The sequence below is a fragment of the Lipophrys pholis genome (genome assembly GCF_963383615.2).
Source record: "Lipophrys pholis genome assembly, chromosome: 5".
NCBI lineage: Eukaryota > Metazoa > Chordata > Actinopteri > Blenniiformes > Blenniidae > Lipophrys > Lipophrys pholis.
In genome coordinates, this window is record NC_137628.1 from 17,233,626 (window position 1) to 17,252,201 (window position 18,576).

The window sequence follows — 18,576 nt, forward strand, 5'->3', positions numbered from 1 at the left end:
TACTCCAATAAGTCTTTTACTCGACAGATGATTTTTATTTGTAATGTTTTTCATTAGAATCCTTGATCATTTTCCCTAAGAATCTAAAACCCTTTAGAAAATGTTTCACTGATTGCTGATTGTATCAAGCAGATCCTTCCATGGAGACACAAAATTATCAGATTTTGCATGTTTCTATTGCTTTTTTTGATGTGAAATTGTTAATAATCTAAACATATTTAGGACCTCTGAGTTGTGTGTGTGTGTGTGTGTGTGTGTGTGTGTGTGTGTGTGTGTGTGTGTGTGTGTGTGTGTGTGTGTGTGTGTGTGTGTGTGTGTGTGTGTGTGTGTGTGTGTGATTAAAGCACAGAAGGGCAACATTTGTTTAATGTATGACATTTGACTATAATATAGGTCCAAAAAAGAAAAATCTAAACCTGTTAAAGATTGTACAGATTATACTTTTGATACTAAAATTACTTTAAGGCAGTGTCATTGTTAACTGATGTTAAGAAAATATAATACAGTCACCTACTTGTTTTCACAGAAACAAAAAAGCTGAGGCTCAAATCTATTCAGGTTGTTATGATTTTAATGTGACGTTCTACACCACTCAGTTTCAGTCGGACATCATCTAACCGAAAGTTTTATTTTAAGATTGAATTAGACTGGATTGGAAACTCAAGGAAATTAAAATTCCAGATTCTAGCAGCTAAAGAAAAGGCAAGCAGCAACACACAAAGTTAAAAGTATAAAAAAGCTCAATAATAAAACTATTAGAAAAAGTTGTTAAATTGTTTATATACATATTGAACTAATACACTAGACAACATTGTTAAAAACGATATACCACATGCAGGGTTGGAACTAATCGAAAATGCATCATCGTAATAAAGTAGTATTTTGAATACTAGTACTTGAGTATTTTTCCAGTTTGTCACTTTACTCATAATCAAGTTCAATTGATTGTCTATAAATTTGAATTAATTTTCAAATCTTTCATCTGCACTTTTATAACTTTCTTTTATTTACAACAGCAGTTGAAGACAAAACATGTCCATTGTGTGATAAATGTCAATATATTTTATTATTTCTCTGACAAGGTTGTGAAAATGTATCCAAAGTAGTTTTTGAGAAAAGTACTTTGCATTTTCGCCTTAGTACTTTTGACGTCTCCTTGAAATTGAGTAAAATCTAAGCCATGTAACACTTCTTGAGTACTCAATCAGGAGACAGCAACATTTTACAGTTTGAAAGCAAGTGTAATTTGTGACCAGTTATGTTTTAAATTGTTATAAATAACCACGGTAAATCAGCTTTAACTTACTTTGATCAGTTTGATCATTTGAACAGATGATAAAAAAACACAGCATGTGTCCACCTGATAGGAATACACGGACTTAAAGGCCCTAATTGGCATTATGGTTCACCACCATGACAGAAAGAGTTTAGAGTGTCTTAATTGACAGAAAACCACTTTCATTAATATGCTTCCCAAAAGGAGGAGTACAAACTAGAACATTTTAAACAAAGTTATTAAACTGGATAACATTGAAACCTGATGGCATCAATCAGTTTTATTCTCAGCTAAATCATATCAGAATTATTTTCTTTTTTCCCCCCAATCACTCATAGCATTGAAAGCGGTGCAATTTTTTGCAACTGTGCTTGGCAGCAACGGGCCGTCTGCAGCCGGTTCCAGCTCAACAGCATAGCACATAAACATGTATGAATAACATGAACCCATTTGGTCTATCTCCAACCGATCGCTCTCTCTCTTTTACTGCACTTATTGAACCGGGTACATCTGAAAAGGCTTAAGGCCTTCATCTGGCCAAATTCTTAAAAAGGAATCTTCTGTCAATTTCACTCCGTTTTCATCAAACCTCGGGTTTTGCGCCTTAGCAACGGGAGGAGCGCCAAGCACATTTCTCTGAGTCATCGTAGAGGGAGGAGAGAGATGGGGGAGGAGAAAGAGGAGGAGGAGGAGAAGAAGAAAAAAAGGAGGGAGGAGGAGAAGCAGGAGGTGGCAAGTCCGGAGTTTCCCTCTTGTTCTTGCAGACGAAGGCCTCGACCGAGCAGCAACAAGCTGAGAAAACCGTGCTCCATTGTTTCAGGCCTGCTGGCAAAGTGAGCCTTCCTGAAACACGCACGCACGCACGCACGCACGCACGCACGCACGCACGCACGCACGCACGCACGCACGCACGCACGCACGCACGCACGCACGCACACACACACACACACGGGAGAAGTGCCAGAGCACTGCTCTCTCGCAGGCCTGCCAAAATGGTAGAAAGCTGTTGTGTGGGAAGTTTAAGACTTTCGTAGAAATTCTTGTTTTCTTTGCCTGGCAGTGGGACAAAAATACCTCTGATGCAACCTTGACACAGAGTGATATACAATGTTTTCCTAGAAAAAAATAAAATAAATCAGTGCTTCTCCACAGCGCTTTTATAACCGTGTTGGCTGACTGAAGCTGTGCTGGAAGTGACACTGGGTGTGAGACAACCTTCAATCAGGATTCTTTTAAAATGCATTCTTAGTCTAAACAAATGACACTTAAATACTTTGTGGTTATGCCAATTGAGTTTTACTACTTGATAATGTTGCTCGAATGCAAACTTTAAATGCCGACTTAAAAAACATGCCAGAAACATTTTAGGTGCAGTCACCGTATGGTTTGGCTGGACTTCCTCGCGCTACATGGAAGAAGAAATAAGACAAACGCCATCACTTGATTCATGATGATTTCTTAAAAAAACTTAACCTACTTTCTAGGCAACGCGATTACTTCATTTAAAATAGTTTTGGAACCTGAGATGTCATATATATCCTAGCCGTATAATGTTACCAGACATCTTGTAAAATGGCACAGTCATCAGCGGAGAGTGTAATCGACTATTTATGCAACTCTAAAATTAAGCAAAATAAAGGAGGTTGGGAACTAAGAGGAAAAGTCAGACAAGTTGGGAATTTTAACACCATTTTTTTTCAGCAAAAGGCACAAGGTGGAAGAAATGACAAACAAATGACACAGCGAGGAGAACGCGGTGTGAGAATCAAGTAGTGCAGTTTTCAAGTACAACCCTTCACTTCTTGGCTCTGTTCAAACAGTGTGGAGGTTCTTGTACCCCCCCCCCCCCCAGGACCTTCCAGGCAGCTCTACTGTTTGTTTTCCACTCCAACGTGGGGACAGATTTGGACAAGGGCGACAGCAGAGTCTATTTTCTCCACCTGGAAGCTTGGAACGGACAGGAGGGGAAACTCAAGACTGCTTTTACCCGCTTCCTGGAAACGGTAAAGCAGGCGGGAGGCCCTGCTGTCAGGGAGAGGGGACAGAGTCTGCAGGGAGAGATGGTGCGATCCAGTCTGCAGAAAGAGAGCGACTGAAGCCCCCTGACCAGCAGATAAGGAATATGTGTGAATGCACGAGTGGGCGTGTTTATTTGCTTGCTTCGCTTTGCGAGAGTGCTTGTGGGTCTGTGAAAAAAAGAGAAAATGACAGAATGGCAAAGAGCACGTGCTCCAGCCGGGGGATTTGCTGATGCTCACGAAGATCTGTTTACAGTAAGTGCCCCTGCTGACCCCCCCCCCCGCCCCCAGAAAGAATACAAGACTCACTCGCCAACACACACACACACACACACACACACACACACACACACACACACACACACACACACACACACACACACACACACACACACACACACCTGGACACACACATCATCCAAGCCACATTTCTCAGTCGACATAGATACAGATGGTACCAAGGGCACCTGTTAGAAACATCCTGAAGGCTGAGTTCCAGACGAAGATTGAATATACCTATCGTGACACTAGGAAACAGAGTTTGTTTGTCAGGAATGAGAGGAAGTGCGATAGAGGGGAAAGAGACATGATCCTCATACCCGGCTGAAAGCGGAACCCACCACACAGCAAATTGCAGCCGACTTGCACTGGGAAGTCATGTACGAGCAGATAAACCAAGCAAAACACACAGAGACCAATGAAGAGAGTGAATGTGGGAGTTTAGAGGCTCAGTCGAAGGCCTGAAGGAAAAGAGATGAGAGACTGAGGAAGAGATTTTACAAAGAAAAGATGAAGCATGAGGGCAGAGAAGCGAGGGGTCGTGTATCAAGCAAGGCAAGACTTCTGTAAAAACAAGAAGAAACCTGGTACAATGGCTGCTTTGTTTAAACTAAAGCCTGGCAGGGTGTAACGTTCTACATGTTTATCGCCACAAAACAGATGTCTTAATGCTCAATACGAGGACGAGGTACAGGAGGCTGCACTGTGGGCGGTGGTCAGCACTCTCCTGTGTCCTGTCCTCGGTTTGAGTTCAGGTTGGCCTTTCTGTATCTAGATTGCATGTTCTCCCGGAGTACCTGATTCAAATGGTTGCACGGACAACTCGTCCACCAAACTGCAACCCTGGACAACTCGTCCATGTGATTCCGGACAACTTGTCCACGGCTTTGAAGGATTGGATTTCAAAGTGTATTTGACACAGAAACACAAGATATATATTTCATTATCGTCCTGACTAATGTTTTCAGCCTTATTGATTTGAAGGATTGGATTTCAAAGTATATTTGACACATTTGGAAGGATTATTAAGTATAGTTGACATAAAAACCCCAGTACCCCTGAGGCCACATCGACTCTCTGTTCGAATAACTTCAGGATATGAGGTGGAAGACTCTAATTATGCGCTTTATACATTACAGCTAGTGCATTAAGATCGACAATATTTCCACACCATAACTCAGATATGGAAGAATGAGGGCGTTATATAATAAGTTGAGTGAATTTTGATCGAATACGAATCAGATTTTACACATTATGCCAATATTTTTGATAGAGAACCAGGCATATCTCCCAAACTATCAAAACCACTTCTCTAAATATATTTCTTCCTCCCTCAGTTTCTCTGTGCCTCATATTCACACACGGCGGCCAGGTATAAACATGTCTGACATTTCCGAGGACAAGCCTCCTTGACATACTTGTGTGCCTGCTGACTCACTAACCTACTCACCTGTCACACAGATTAATCATGATCAATGCTGTACGGCAACAATGGCGGTGCTCATGTACATCAAGGCCCTCGTGTAAAAGCTCAAGATGGCAGTGATGAATAACGCCGCTGGGACAAAAAAGAAAGTCAGAGATTAACTCGACACAAGGTCTAAATGGCAGGCCGTTGATGCTATAGTGGGAATGGTCGAGGTCCAGTGTGTTTGTACTGTATGGAAGTACTGTATCTAAGGCACACCAAAAGTAAACTGAACATATATGCACTATGTGTGCAATAAAAACAATTGGAGCTAATTTAGCTACGCCCATGGCAGTTTACATGTGTAAAAGAAAAAAAGAGAGAGTATGAGGGTGAAAGTGGGACAGACATCAATGATATAAGATCTCAGCTCTCCCCTCCTCTTCCCTCATTCTCCTCTGCCACTGAGGGGACGTGAAGGAGGTCACCCACGCCTACAAGCACTCAATCAACCTGCCGGCGACCTTGCTTGTCCTGGATACAGTGCCCGCTGCCTCTGTCGGCCCGCTTCGCTGCCAGCCTGCTGCCATTTCGCTGCAGCCGGTGCCAGGTTACCCCGCCACGAGCACAGAGGTGCCGTTCTGTGAGATGCTCACGGAGAGCCAAAAGTCAGTGACGGGCAGTTCTGGTTTGTGTCAGCGATTGAGCTTCCAGGAACCTCAGACAGAGGCTGTGGTGAACATACAGAGGTTAATTAGTATGTTAGACGTGTGATGTGTTGGTCAGGCTTTGGAGGAAAATTATTTATTATTTACAGAAAGAATATTGTGGTACGCTGCGCGTCAGCCATGTTAATTCTGAGAACCATGTTGATTCACTCATATTGGCTTTAAACCAACACTCTTCTGTCAGGAGATTTTCATTACTGAAACCAATGAATAAAGCAGAAAATAAAACATGTGCATTCAGGTTTCCACTGATTGGAAACAGTGAAACTAAAATGACTACATATTCTGACGTTTGCAATATATATAGTGAGATGTGTTAAGAAATTTAATTAAAAGGTATTTTAAGTTGGCTTTCCTATCAGATTGCGAAATGGCCATTGGCATTTGACTAAAAAAGAAAATGTATCGTCCAGCCTGATGGAGCAATAGAGATTTATCCAACTCACAAAATAGAATTCCTGAAGGCATTTCTCTAATATTAGATTAATAGGAATGAGTGATGCCACACTGTCTCTGGCGTCCAAACTTTATCTATCCTTGAGTCGCAGTGAACAGCTGAGAACATTTTGGAATAATTATCACAAAGCATTTGAGACATATCACATCAACAGAGTAAGAACTAAAAATTCACTTAAATCAATTACTAATTAATCTTTTATGTATCATTCAGCCATTAAAAATCTGAAAATATACAATGTCTTTGACATATTTAAAAGTCTGCATTCTGTATTTTCAACAGCAGACATGTCTAGATGAACTTACATCATGGTAGACAAAGAAACCAACAATAAATTTCATAACAGCCTTCCAGTTTGTGTGTCTTTTAATCAAATGGTAAAAACATTAGAGTAGGCACTAACAATCCTAAAGGTTCAGATTTCAGGAGGATAAATGATCAGAAATGTAGCAGAAAGAAAACCCACTGTATTACACACTCTACTGTTTTGAAGTCATGTTTCTACAGTCGTCCACATTGGACGAAATAACCTCCTCCAGTTTACACCAGTCGCCCCATCAAAATATCTGCTGCGATCATTACTGTACAGCCACCATGAATCTGGCCGTGTGTTTAACTGTTGATTAAAGCTCACAGAGGCGGCTCAAATTTGCATGGTGGAGCAAATATCTCATACTGCAATAAGTCTTGAAACAGCTGATCTCCAGCAACAGCTACTGCAAGGGTGCAAATTACCACACAAGGCTGCAGATATCTCCATCAGCTGTGACTGTCAGGTCACATTCCTTTGTTATGTGCCGTCACCCGGGCCTTCCCCTTCGGAAAGTTAGTGAAGGCGTTGGATACAGCTGCAAAGATGGCTCCAATGACCACGGCTACAAAAAGGCGTGGCGTGACAACACATGGGCCGAAGCAGACAGGGGGAAGGAGAAGGATGGGGAACATTTTTCTGAATGGATGGCAGAGAAACTGAAAAATCTTGGACATGAGCATGTCCAGTTTGTAGGCTGTGTGAGGGGGGGGGGGGGGGCAGAGACAGGAAAGTAAATGTGATTCATCTCTAAAAGGGCAGATTCCTACATGATGCATGGTGTGCAGGGTGTGTGTGTTGTGTTGTAGAAATGGGTGTGAGCTACCTCGCTGCAACTCCTCTTACTGCTCCACAGAGCAATGTGGAGAATGAGGATTCGGAGTTCTGCCCTGATGATCAAAGGCATGAAAAAGCTGATAGAAATCCCCCCCTCCCGCTCCATAACACACAGAAATACAGACTTACAAGCTCAGCAAATAGCAAGTGTGCTAATGCTGTGAAGGAATCACTCTACAGTGACTAACAAGCAGAGCGAGTTTAGTTTTAATATATGATTTGGACCTTTTAATGAAGAATGCCATCTGTGTTTGTGCACCCTTCCAGCGAGCACACTGCACACAAAGTCGCTGGTTTGTTATTATAAGAAAGCGTAGCGAGTGAGACGACTCTTTAATACTTAATCAAACTTCACTGACTTAGACGTGGTACACAAAATAAAGTTCTTGTCAGAATTTTGTATTTCAAAGAAAGTTTCAAAAGGAATTTGTTTTATTTGACTGTTTGCTTGTTCAGTGCTAAAAACAGTGAAAACGTAAATTACTCTGGTTTCTCGTGGATAAGCGAAAATCCTCCAGTGGCATCTTTATTTGATTAACTGTTCTCAGTCTGCAAGTGATCTTTTACGAAAAAATACCAAGTTCATGGTACTTTCCACCTGAAACACTGATTCTGATTAGCTGGATGACAGGGATAGATTGTACAGGCATTTTACATTTTTCTTTATTTTAAATCTATACATACAGTACAAAGCATTAAGATCGAAACATCTCAATATTCCATGACTGTGCTCCAACTGCTCCAAAATAATCAATACATATTTTCACTAAACTTTGCAAAAAACAACCACAACATACATGCACACAAGTACACATATGTGAAGATGTTACAGTGAAATTTGTATGTGAAAACAAAATTCCATTCATTGGTTGTCCTGATGTCTTTGCCCAAACGAAATTGTCAGCAGCCCCTGAAACACTGAATCATTCAATCAAACCTGTTTTCTATTACTAAACAACAGACCAGAAGTAAAAGCAACTGTGTGGACTGAAAGACATCTGTGAACTGAATACATACAAGACACAAGACTGGATTTATGAGCATATACTGACATACAAATGGACAACTGGCTTGTATTTTATTCATGAGACAGAAGATGAGTTTGAGATGGTGAATCAATTTTGTCTGTCTGCTCTCCGTACAATATTATCTGTACTGCATTTACCCTTTGTAGTGCACTTTGCTCTACTGCCTGAATATAGGGCATAAAGATGTTTTTCTTTTGACTAGTATTTCATCGTATATACATCGTTGACTGTGCCCCCCGAAACAAAGCATACACAATGTTTTGAAAAGATATGCATGGTGCGAAAGAAATGTACAGTTCAAACAACAGCATGCCCCACTTCATACCTCCTAAGTGTGCATGTGTAGAAACCACAATAACATTGGGGTGAAATTTAGAAGACGGGCTGGACATGGTTGTTTCTGTCATATCTGTCCATGCAACGGTTTGCGATAAGTCTGGTGCAGACAGCGAATGCAGCCGGTGAGCACTGGTACCTTGGTTGATTGAATAAAACACCAGTGCCAAATTTAGCTTGAGCACTTCTACAACATTCTGAAAATTGACTCCAATTTCCTAAAAAGATCCAAATCCATAAGTTTAAATTTAGTTTAAATCAAACACGGATGCATTTAATTCATTTCTACTTGGAATGTAGAAATGATTTAAAGTGATATACTTTTTTTCTTCAATACTTCTTTTGAAATCACTGGTTCTTTGATTTTTGAAGGTTTTATTGTAGACCACAAGGGATTGATTCTGTGAAATAATAATAATCTCTGATACATTTTTTAATGACTACCAACAATATCATAGAAGAACATAAAATATTGTCACAGTTCTTATCTTGGTTTTATATTGTTGTTGTTCTTTATACTTATTGTTTGTATTTTCTTGCAAATTTTATTATTGTTCACTTGCTGCTACAACAAAAATGTCCCTATTGTGGGACAGATAAAGGATTATACTAATTAGAGAAGGCGACTCAAAATGAGGTATTTGCACCACCAGTACTATGTGAAACGTCCCACGAGTGTTAGAATAGAAAGAGGAAATACTTAATTAATCCCAGAGGCAAATACTTTATTTATATTTTCATTGTTTTGTTTCACTTCTTTATTGTTTATGTGGAAGAAAGTACTGTTTTGAAAATGTAATCAATTTGAAAATATTAATATTTCAAATGTGAATTTCATGGGTTTTCAACCTTTTAATTTAAAATAATTATCAACTTTCTATAATAATTAATAAAAAAAATTATTTTTGGGGATACAAAATATTTATAAAATATTGGATGGCAACAATAATCAACATAAATCACATTGGGAGTAAATAGGTCTCCTTTGTGATCAGGCTGTAGCTGATCGGGGAATCTTCTGCTCCTGTATGTTGACGTCAGTATGACAGCTCAGCACTTTATCGAAGTGGGACTCACTGTAAACAGTTCAACAACTACCGATCTACAGCATAAATCCTCTGTCAAATGTTAAGTTACCAATCAAGCTAAGATGAGTTAATTTAACATATTCTAAAGTTTACAGTTTGATAGTTGTAAAAATGAAGAATTGCAATTAAAAAAAAAACTAAAAATTTTTAGAAGCAGAAAAGTGCCTTGCCAGTCATTGTCCAACAGAAAACGTCCCAAAATGAAACAGCTTGGTAACAATTCTTTAGGAAATCTGACTTTTATTTCATTTTTAATTATTTAGATAGTGATTTATACTGAATATTTGGCTCCTGTTTATATCCTGATGCTCACCTTCCTTAGACCGTACAACTGTTGTACGGCCAAACCGCAGGGCTGTACCAGTTATTGACAAATGCTTCAGCAGCTGACTGCAGAATTGTCATTTATGTGCTATGATACGCTCAACCTTCTGGATATCCCGCGGTTGGATGGATTTATTTACAGTCAAATGCAGAAAGCCCTCTGATGTTATTCATTCGCAGAGCGCCACTGTCAGAGTTTCTAAAGTACCTCTCATTCCTCCACTCATTCAAACTTACATTTACATGTATTATCTCCAGCAAACAGTCCTGTAACTACTCAGCCGTCACGCACTAACCTCGCCTTATCTTTTGAATAGAATGAATTGGAAACTCCACTCACACAAAAAGTCTTACATCCCCCTTGGAAGAGATCTTAAGTCTTGATGAGACAAATGAAAACGGCACGAAGCTGTTTCATTTATTGAGACATAAAAAAAAAAAAAAAAAAAAGAATGAATTAGCACTGGCTCACATTTAACTATTTGGGGGGAAATTTGGAAACTAAAACTTCCCATTCTGAGGTGTTATTTAAAAAGGTAGAAACAAAAATATCTGGACCTATGAAGGATATAACCTCCAACTGATGATGTTTCCATACAATCAAATATGTGAGAAAGTTTAAAACTAACCAACATCAGACATTTACCTATTATTCATAACTTAATGTATGGGTGACATGTCTGTAAAATACCTTGTTCGTGCTTTTATCTCATCTATATGATGCTTTTATTATTCACTGCTTTACATTGTTAGTCACATTCTCACATTTACTCAAACTCACATATCAATGGTGACAGAGGCGATGCAAGTTGCTCAATTGAAAGCTGAACCGTTCCACTAACGGAGCCACGGCCACCTGTGTTATATTATGTGGAATCAGTTATCAAAGTACCACAAATATGAATCATCTGCTGACATTACCAAATATTGTCACTTGCCCAGTAATGGCTTAAGAAGCAGTAGCCACAGAATGTTCTGCACTTTTGCTTGATGAATAACAGAAACACTGACCCGGAATACAAGTTTCAGTCAGTTAGAAAAATAAATAAAAATACTTGACTGAGTGTCTGAACTCTGCACAGGACTCAGAACTAATTTTCTAACTTCAAGGCGAGGGTTTTATGTCATGCTCACTGAGCCCCTTAATATTCATTTCAAATGGGGTTGGTAGGCCAGAGCATTATGTAGACAGAGAGGCCTAGGTTGTTTGAAGAGATTAAACAGAGTCGGAGTCCTGCATTAAACAAATGAGTTGCATTTCTGACTACAGCACTTTACACCAGACAGTCTCATCTGTAATTCAGATGCAAGTCTCATCGCAATAACTGTGTGCGGAGACCCGAGGGTCTGCCATGAGATAACTGCCGGTGTGGGTGTGCATGCGTATGAGAGGGTGGAGAGGAGAAGTGTGGGACGTGTGTTTTTTGTGCATGTAAAATCCCCCCAGAGTTGCAGCTCTGCTCCTCAGACCGACAGAACAGTACGTCTGCGTGCTAATTCAATAGAGCAGCGGCGTAGCGGAAGCTTGTTTCCTTCTCCTCCTCCTCCTCCTCCTCCTCGCGCTTTGTCTCCTTGTCTTTCGTACCACTTCTTTCCCACCTTTTCCATCTGCTTCACTCCACCTCCCTCATATTCCTCTGTTCCTCTTAAACACGTCGAGCTCCATGTGCTCGTTCCTTCCCTGCCTCTCACCATCTCCCCACACCCTCTGTAACTGTATGTGCTCGCTCCCTATTCATCTCCTCCTTCTTTCTCTCCATTTATCTCTCCTTTCATCTGTCACAGCCGCCTCCTCCCCCTCCCTCGCTCCCTCCCTCCATGTCTCCGTTCTTGTATGTAAGTGGCGGGTCTGCGGGGTGCTTGTTATCCAGCACCTATCCAGACGTCCCTCGGCTGCGAAGCCAGACAGGCAGCGGAAAAGACAGACAAAAGAAGACTGGAGAGGAAGGAAGAGTGACAGCCGGGCAGCGACTGCAGCAAGACGGACAGGCAGAAGAAAAAGACAAGAAAAAAAAAAAGCACACGAGAAAATTGTAAGTGGACAGCAAACGTCCACAGAGGCAGCACCTAGACAGCTCGGAAAGTAGTCTGACAAAGAGATGGAGAGGCTGTCAGTGAGGGACTGGGAAGCGAGTCGGGCGACACAGAACGGCAGGCGAGTAAGAGACAGACGGGTGGGCAGGGTCGCCAGATGAGCGGGCTGTCACAGGCCGGTGCATAGCAGCCAGCCATGCTACGAGCCCAGCATCCTAACAGGCCAAGAAGGTCAGGAGCCGCATGGCTGATAAACACTGCCGCTGTCTGGGCCGGGCAAAGTACTGCAAGCATTAATTAATGCATGCCAGTTGACGAATAACCCTTTAATTACTGGGTGTGTATTCCTGCACTTAAGGCTTTAGGTGACGGAATATAGTGCAAAATAGTGGCTGGCAGGGTCAATGCCAACAACTCCACACCAAGCCTTTGTGTGTACTTTTCTTTTTCTCAAGTGTAAGTGATGATGGGATGCGGTTCTTCATATGAATGGACATTTTAAAAATAATACAGTAAATACATTCACAAGGGGGACATTTCAGCTTCACAATTACATAGACCGTTAAAATGGGTGTATAGTGTATTCTACGTAGTATAAAAGTCCTAAATAGATTTCTGAATACGGAATGGACTTGAACACATGAACACATGCATACCAATGAGTTTTTGCTGTATTTACTTTCTGAGATTTGTGGTGGCGCTCTGTTAAGACTGGCAATTTTATTTGGTTTGATGAGGGTTCTTTTTGTCTCACTTGACGAGGGAGACAGTTGTGTCATCGCTGTAATATGCTGCACCAATTCAAGCCGGGAGGAATTTCTGTTAAGGCATTTCCTCCACTGTGCCATAATCAAAGTCATGCCTGTTACAGGAATGTCTTACAATAGTATTACAATGACACTCGGGAAGTTAATTTACCGGACCCGGGTTTATGCAGCGCTCCACTTTCACCATATGGTGAAGATTTCACTCCAGGCAATCGCCTCCTGATTCCAATCACTCTGAGTCAGCAGAATCGGCTGGCTCTCCCTCTGCTCGCCAGATGTAGTGACTCCTTTAAGAATGAACCACCAAAACACAACTATGCTACAATTCAATAACTGAACTTCAGTTTTGAAAACATTAACACCAAATAAGGTTCCTCAGGATTCAGGCCCAGAGTCTGAGATAGTAACCCGAGTTACTGAAGTATTGCAGCATGTTTTCTTTTTTTTTTATTTCAACACAAGTTCAGAAACGGTGTGCTTTATCATCAGGCTTATTGTGACCTTTTCAGTCACTGACTGCCCATTATTTCCACATGCTTTGTGAGTTTGTTAGTTTTTTTTCTCTCTTGATGGTCCGTCACCCAGATTTCTACACTTTGGCCGTCTTCCTACTGGCTCAAGTCACAATGACAGGAAGCGGTGACCCCTTCTTCTTTGGGAGTGATACAAGCTGCGTGTCAGAAACTCCAAAGCAACTCATGGAAAATCAAAGTGTTCACATCCGTGCGGGCCTTATAACAAGCTGTTAAATACTATCCGACATTACCAGAAAACACATTCGAAATTGCCAAGAAGTCATAAAAGTTCTTGCTGCCAAAATTCTGCAAAGGTAAATACCCGCAGTCATAGCTTTATATTAATTGAGACACATTTTTCCAAAAGGTCTCGTTTCCATGTATTACCAGTTTTAACTAGTGAGCTGCTGATGATTGATCTAATTTACTGGCATCTTTACAACCCAAAACAGGCAAATTATTTATGTTTTTTTTTTTTTTTTTGTGAACTGGTTAGCTCTGGCTGTAGTTAGCTCACCGCAGGAATCTTCCCGTTAGTTGCCAGCACGTCTTTACAAGATCAGTCAAGAGACGGCACAGAAAATGACCGGACATGCTGAAGACAGATGAAAAGGCCAGGACTGGAGGTGAGTCACAGTGGAGAAATAAAGTGTCAGATGCCTCCCCGAACTGACTGTACAATTTATCACACTGTGGGAGGTCATTTGGAGGAGGTGGGGTCCCATTGCTACAGCGCATATTGCATGCTGATGGACCTTTCCCTTAGCGGAGCTGCACCCTACATCAATAAGGTCATTTAGATTACGAGAACCGACGCATGCCATGAAAATCACATTACTCATTATTACAGCATCGATGCATGTGGTTTCTGGAAGCATTTCTCTGTCAGACCAAAAGCTTTTGCTGGGATGAAGCTCGCCTTTCGACAATCTATTCATGTGCACCAACGTAAACTCTACTAAAATCTCTACTTTCAAGAATAAATTACTTTGCGGTCACATGGCATTGCGCTGCTCAATTGTTTCATTTTCTCATTTAACCACTTTGGGAATAGCAAGTTAACCTTTCTGTTTGCAGATCACACATGCGAGTGGTTTGAGTGGGCTTTCTTCGCGGGCCGGCCGGCCTCACCTTTCACGACACGGCTCAGCCGTTGAGAGGAACTCGGTAGTCGGGCTGTTATGAATGGAGCTTCCCATTGGCAAAAGCCTCAAGTTAGTTTGGTCAGCCTCGCTCCGGCTCATTACACGTATGATTAAGTGTTTTGCTTTGATGGGTTTGAAACCAGTGAGCGTTGCATTTTGAGAGTGCTGATGCCTCCAAGTCTTTTTTTTTTTTTTATATTAACGTCTTCATTGAAAACTCACATCCCAGACTACATTACAGTGTAAAGATTAACCAAACTTTTAACGAACTATGAACATGTTAAAAACAACGTGTGTGTGTGTGTGTGTGTGTGTGTGTGTGTGTGTGTGTGTGTGTGTATGTGGGGGGGGGGGGGGGGGGGTAGCCCCTTGTTTCTTACATTTTCAAATAGGTAAAAAACATACATGTGGGTGTATAGATTAAAATAGCCATGTGTTTAAAAAAAGTCTGATCTCACAGGCCTGACATACTCCAACCATATTTGATCATATGTATCCTTTTGAAGTCTGATCAATTCCTCCAAATCCTAACTTCCAACCCAGAGTCTCATCATAAAAATTGTAAGTTCCTAAGTCATTGTGGCACTTTCACATGGTTCCTGCGAAGTGGCCCGACAAATGTAGCTCATATCAAAAGAACTTCTTTTTTTTTTTTTCAAAGTAAATGCCACTTTCCCATTAAAATATTTGCTGGAACAAAAGTTAGCAATTGTTCTGTACAGAATGTTTGCAGGTTTAGAGATTAAAACTGTGTCACTGCTTTCAACTGAAATCTGAGGAATCTCTCTGATTGCAGTGAATGATTACATTTGCATGGTTTTGAGAATTTCTAGAAAAGTTAGACCGTAAACCAGAAAAAAAAGTTTTTTAAATACTATCATACTTATCCTCGAGGGACTTTTAATACACGTCCTTCATTGATATGGACAGGCTATTGATGGTTTTGCTTTTCACAATGAGTCGTAGATTATTTCTCGCAGAATAAAGGGAATTCTCATCATGAATGTCGACACGCTAACGGAGTGCGTTTGCTTTGAGCTGCAGGAGTGCGAGCTGACCACAGTCCTCCTTCCTGTCTCCTGCTGGGCCTCCTCATGTACCGAGCTAACAGACCATTATGTAGCCAGATCAATCAAGATGGTGAATGCTAAATGACCGGTCACACACACTGGAACCAGATGAAATGGCCGCTGGTGAATCACATCAGAGAAATGTGGCTCCAAAAGGCCCGGAGCAGAGTTTTTACAGTAACAGAATCTTCCGATGTCTCACCGTCTCTTCACACAACTCTAAAACCAAGGTGGGCTCGTCTACCACCAACACAAAAATGTTGTTTATGATTTGAGCCAATTATAATAAACTCCCAAGCAATGAACTGAACCAAAGCACACCACAGTGTGGATACAAAAGGATTAGCTGAGCCCAGGCAGCCCATACCTCTGCTGAATCGGTGTATTTCTATATTTCAGGGGTGTCAAACAAGCGGTCCAAAAATGTGCCGCCACAAGTTCCATTCTGGCAGAAAATACAATGAATATATGAAATTCCATTTTTTATTTTTTGTTTTTTTAAACTTTAAGTAAAAGTAATTCCTAACAAAGCAGCATTACAGCCATTTGTAACTTTGGGCTATTTCTGGCCTCTGAACTAAAACAAGCTTGGTCTAATGACAGAAGACAGTTAAAGGTACTTTAGCATTTACTCTCTCTGATTCTGATCGCTGGTTCAAGATGTATGAATGTGAAAGGAGCCTCGGAAATCGAAATGTGAGCAACATGAATAACAAATCAGCTTTGTACACTAATGGCACTGGACTGACTCTATTGTAAATAGCCATATAGAAAATAACAATGACTGTGAAACAGCTTATGTCACAAAAAGGAAACTGTCACAGGGGATTTAATGCTTCAATTTTGATTGTGCATTTTTGGGGGGGGTTTTCTTGGATTTTATTCCTGAATGCGGGAGAGTACCGTTCGCCACTCATAAATATTTATTAAACTGCCCATGATCAAACAAACAGCACATGTGAATTCAGCTTTGGAGAGCATTTGCACCGTTGGAGCAGCCAAGTCTGTAAAGAATGATCATCGGTGGAGTAAATTAACAATGACAATTGGTTCGGGTCCGTTTCCTGGAAAGCAATGCTTCAAGCAGACAGAGACAAACACAGATTAAGACTGACAGTCACAAATTCAACCATCCGTCCAGTTTCTATATACAACACTCATCCTGTTCAAGGGTGGTTATGCTCGAGGCGTGCGTTGGTCGGGAGGAGAGTACGCCCCAAACAGGTTGTGCATTCATAACTGAGCCTCTCCAGAGAATGACAAAGACGAGCATCTCTATTTGCTCGCAGATTACCACAAGATATTTGACCTTGCATTAAATCTAAGCTGCCCGTCTTCAACTGTGGGTTCAGCCAAACCCCCCCCCCCCTGAAGATGCACATGGGGAAATGTACAAAGAGACCAACTTCTGAAACATTTACCTCAACCAAACATTGGAATTCAGCAGAAAGCTGGGGAGCATCAGAAGTGTTTTCAGCTCTTTGATAATGATTGATTTCTATGTTGCAATCGTTCTTTCATACTTGAACAACCTGGAGCGACTTGAAATCCCAAAAACATTTTGAGAAATTATGACCTAAGTCCATTACTGATACGATGCCTGAGAACATTATTTAGATAATGCATGACGACGGACTCTGAAAGTTTCTTGCAGACTCCCTGTTTGGTTATATTGTGGCTCAAGCAGCAGAGAGAAATTGGGGTTGTGCTATTGGCAAGTGAGTGCTTGTATCTCTCTAGTCCTTGGGAATGAACCCATTGAACTCCCAAAGGTGTGTGGAAATAACTGAGGGAAAAGAAAATGACTTCATCGACGCTGCCATCTAGTGGTCGAAAGATGTCATCACTTTAAAAACTGCTTTTTACTGTAGCGCCCAGAAAACCAAGTACTGAAATGAATTCATGTGAGCTACTGCACAGACAAACTTCATTTTGATTCGAGATGAAGACATGGAAACTTGCTGCATCAGATCGAACATTGGATTTATTGTGGATGTGAGGAATAGATTACAATGTAAATGTTTTTGTTACAATATTAAACCGGAAGTCAAAATCAGAAATAGTAACTTCATGTACATCATGTAAATGTATGCAATTTATAGAAAAAACAAACCAAACAGACAACAAAGCGCATGGGAACAACTTATAGCAAATGATCTTTTAAAACACATGAACTTCAAAACTATTGTTTCAGGAGGAAAATGGAAATAAGACAAGATAAAACACGACTGGTTTGAGCAACGGGACTGACCGCAGAGGTGCAACTAAAACCCCTCCGTAGGATCAAAGGTAAACAAATACTTTTTGCTTTCTTAAAAGTCCAAATTTAAAATAGGAAATAAAATTGACGGAAAATAAAATGATCTTACAATCGAGAAAACAAATCTGTTCTTCTAGATAGTTTAGATGATTTGACTTTGAAATGTTGCGCAGGTGCTCAACTAAACTTCCCTCAGTATTAAGATGGAATAAAGCCAATACTAAATGAAACAGAACATTCTTATTATTTTGTAATACCAGCACTATTGGTATGAAATTAATCTTTTTTTTTTTTTTTAATTTGCATGCTTATGACTGGCTAACTCAGCGTCTTCAAACTGGCCTTTCACAGTCCATCTGTGGTGGTGGACCCACCGGATGCTGCGGGGTTGCTGCACAACTGGCTCCAAACTAGCCGTCCCTGGCAGAAACGCAGCGTCACACTGACTCAAATACTGCGTCAAATACATCAAATCTTCGGGACCTGAAAAGCCGGAACAGACCTGTCAAAGCCACGATCCTGAATCCTAAATAAACTTCCATGTACCATCAAACCACAGTGTTGAGTCTGAATCCTGGTTCAGGAGGTGACCTAACTGTGCATGTTGTGCACGTCTCCATGCTCCAACACACCTGAGTGAAATGAATAAGGCATCATCAGGCTGTCAGAGAGCTGGTTAGTGACTTATGTATGTCA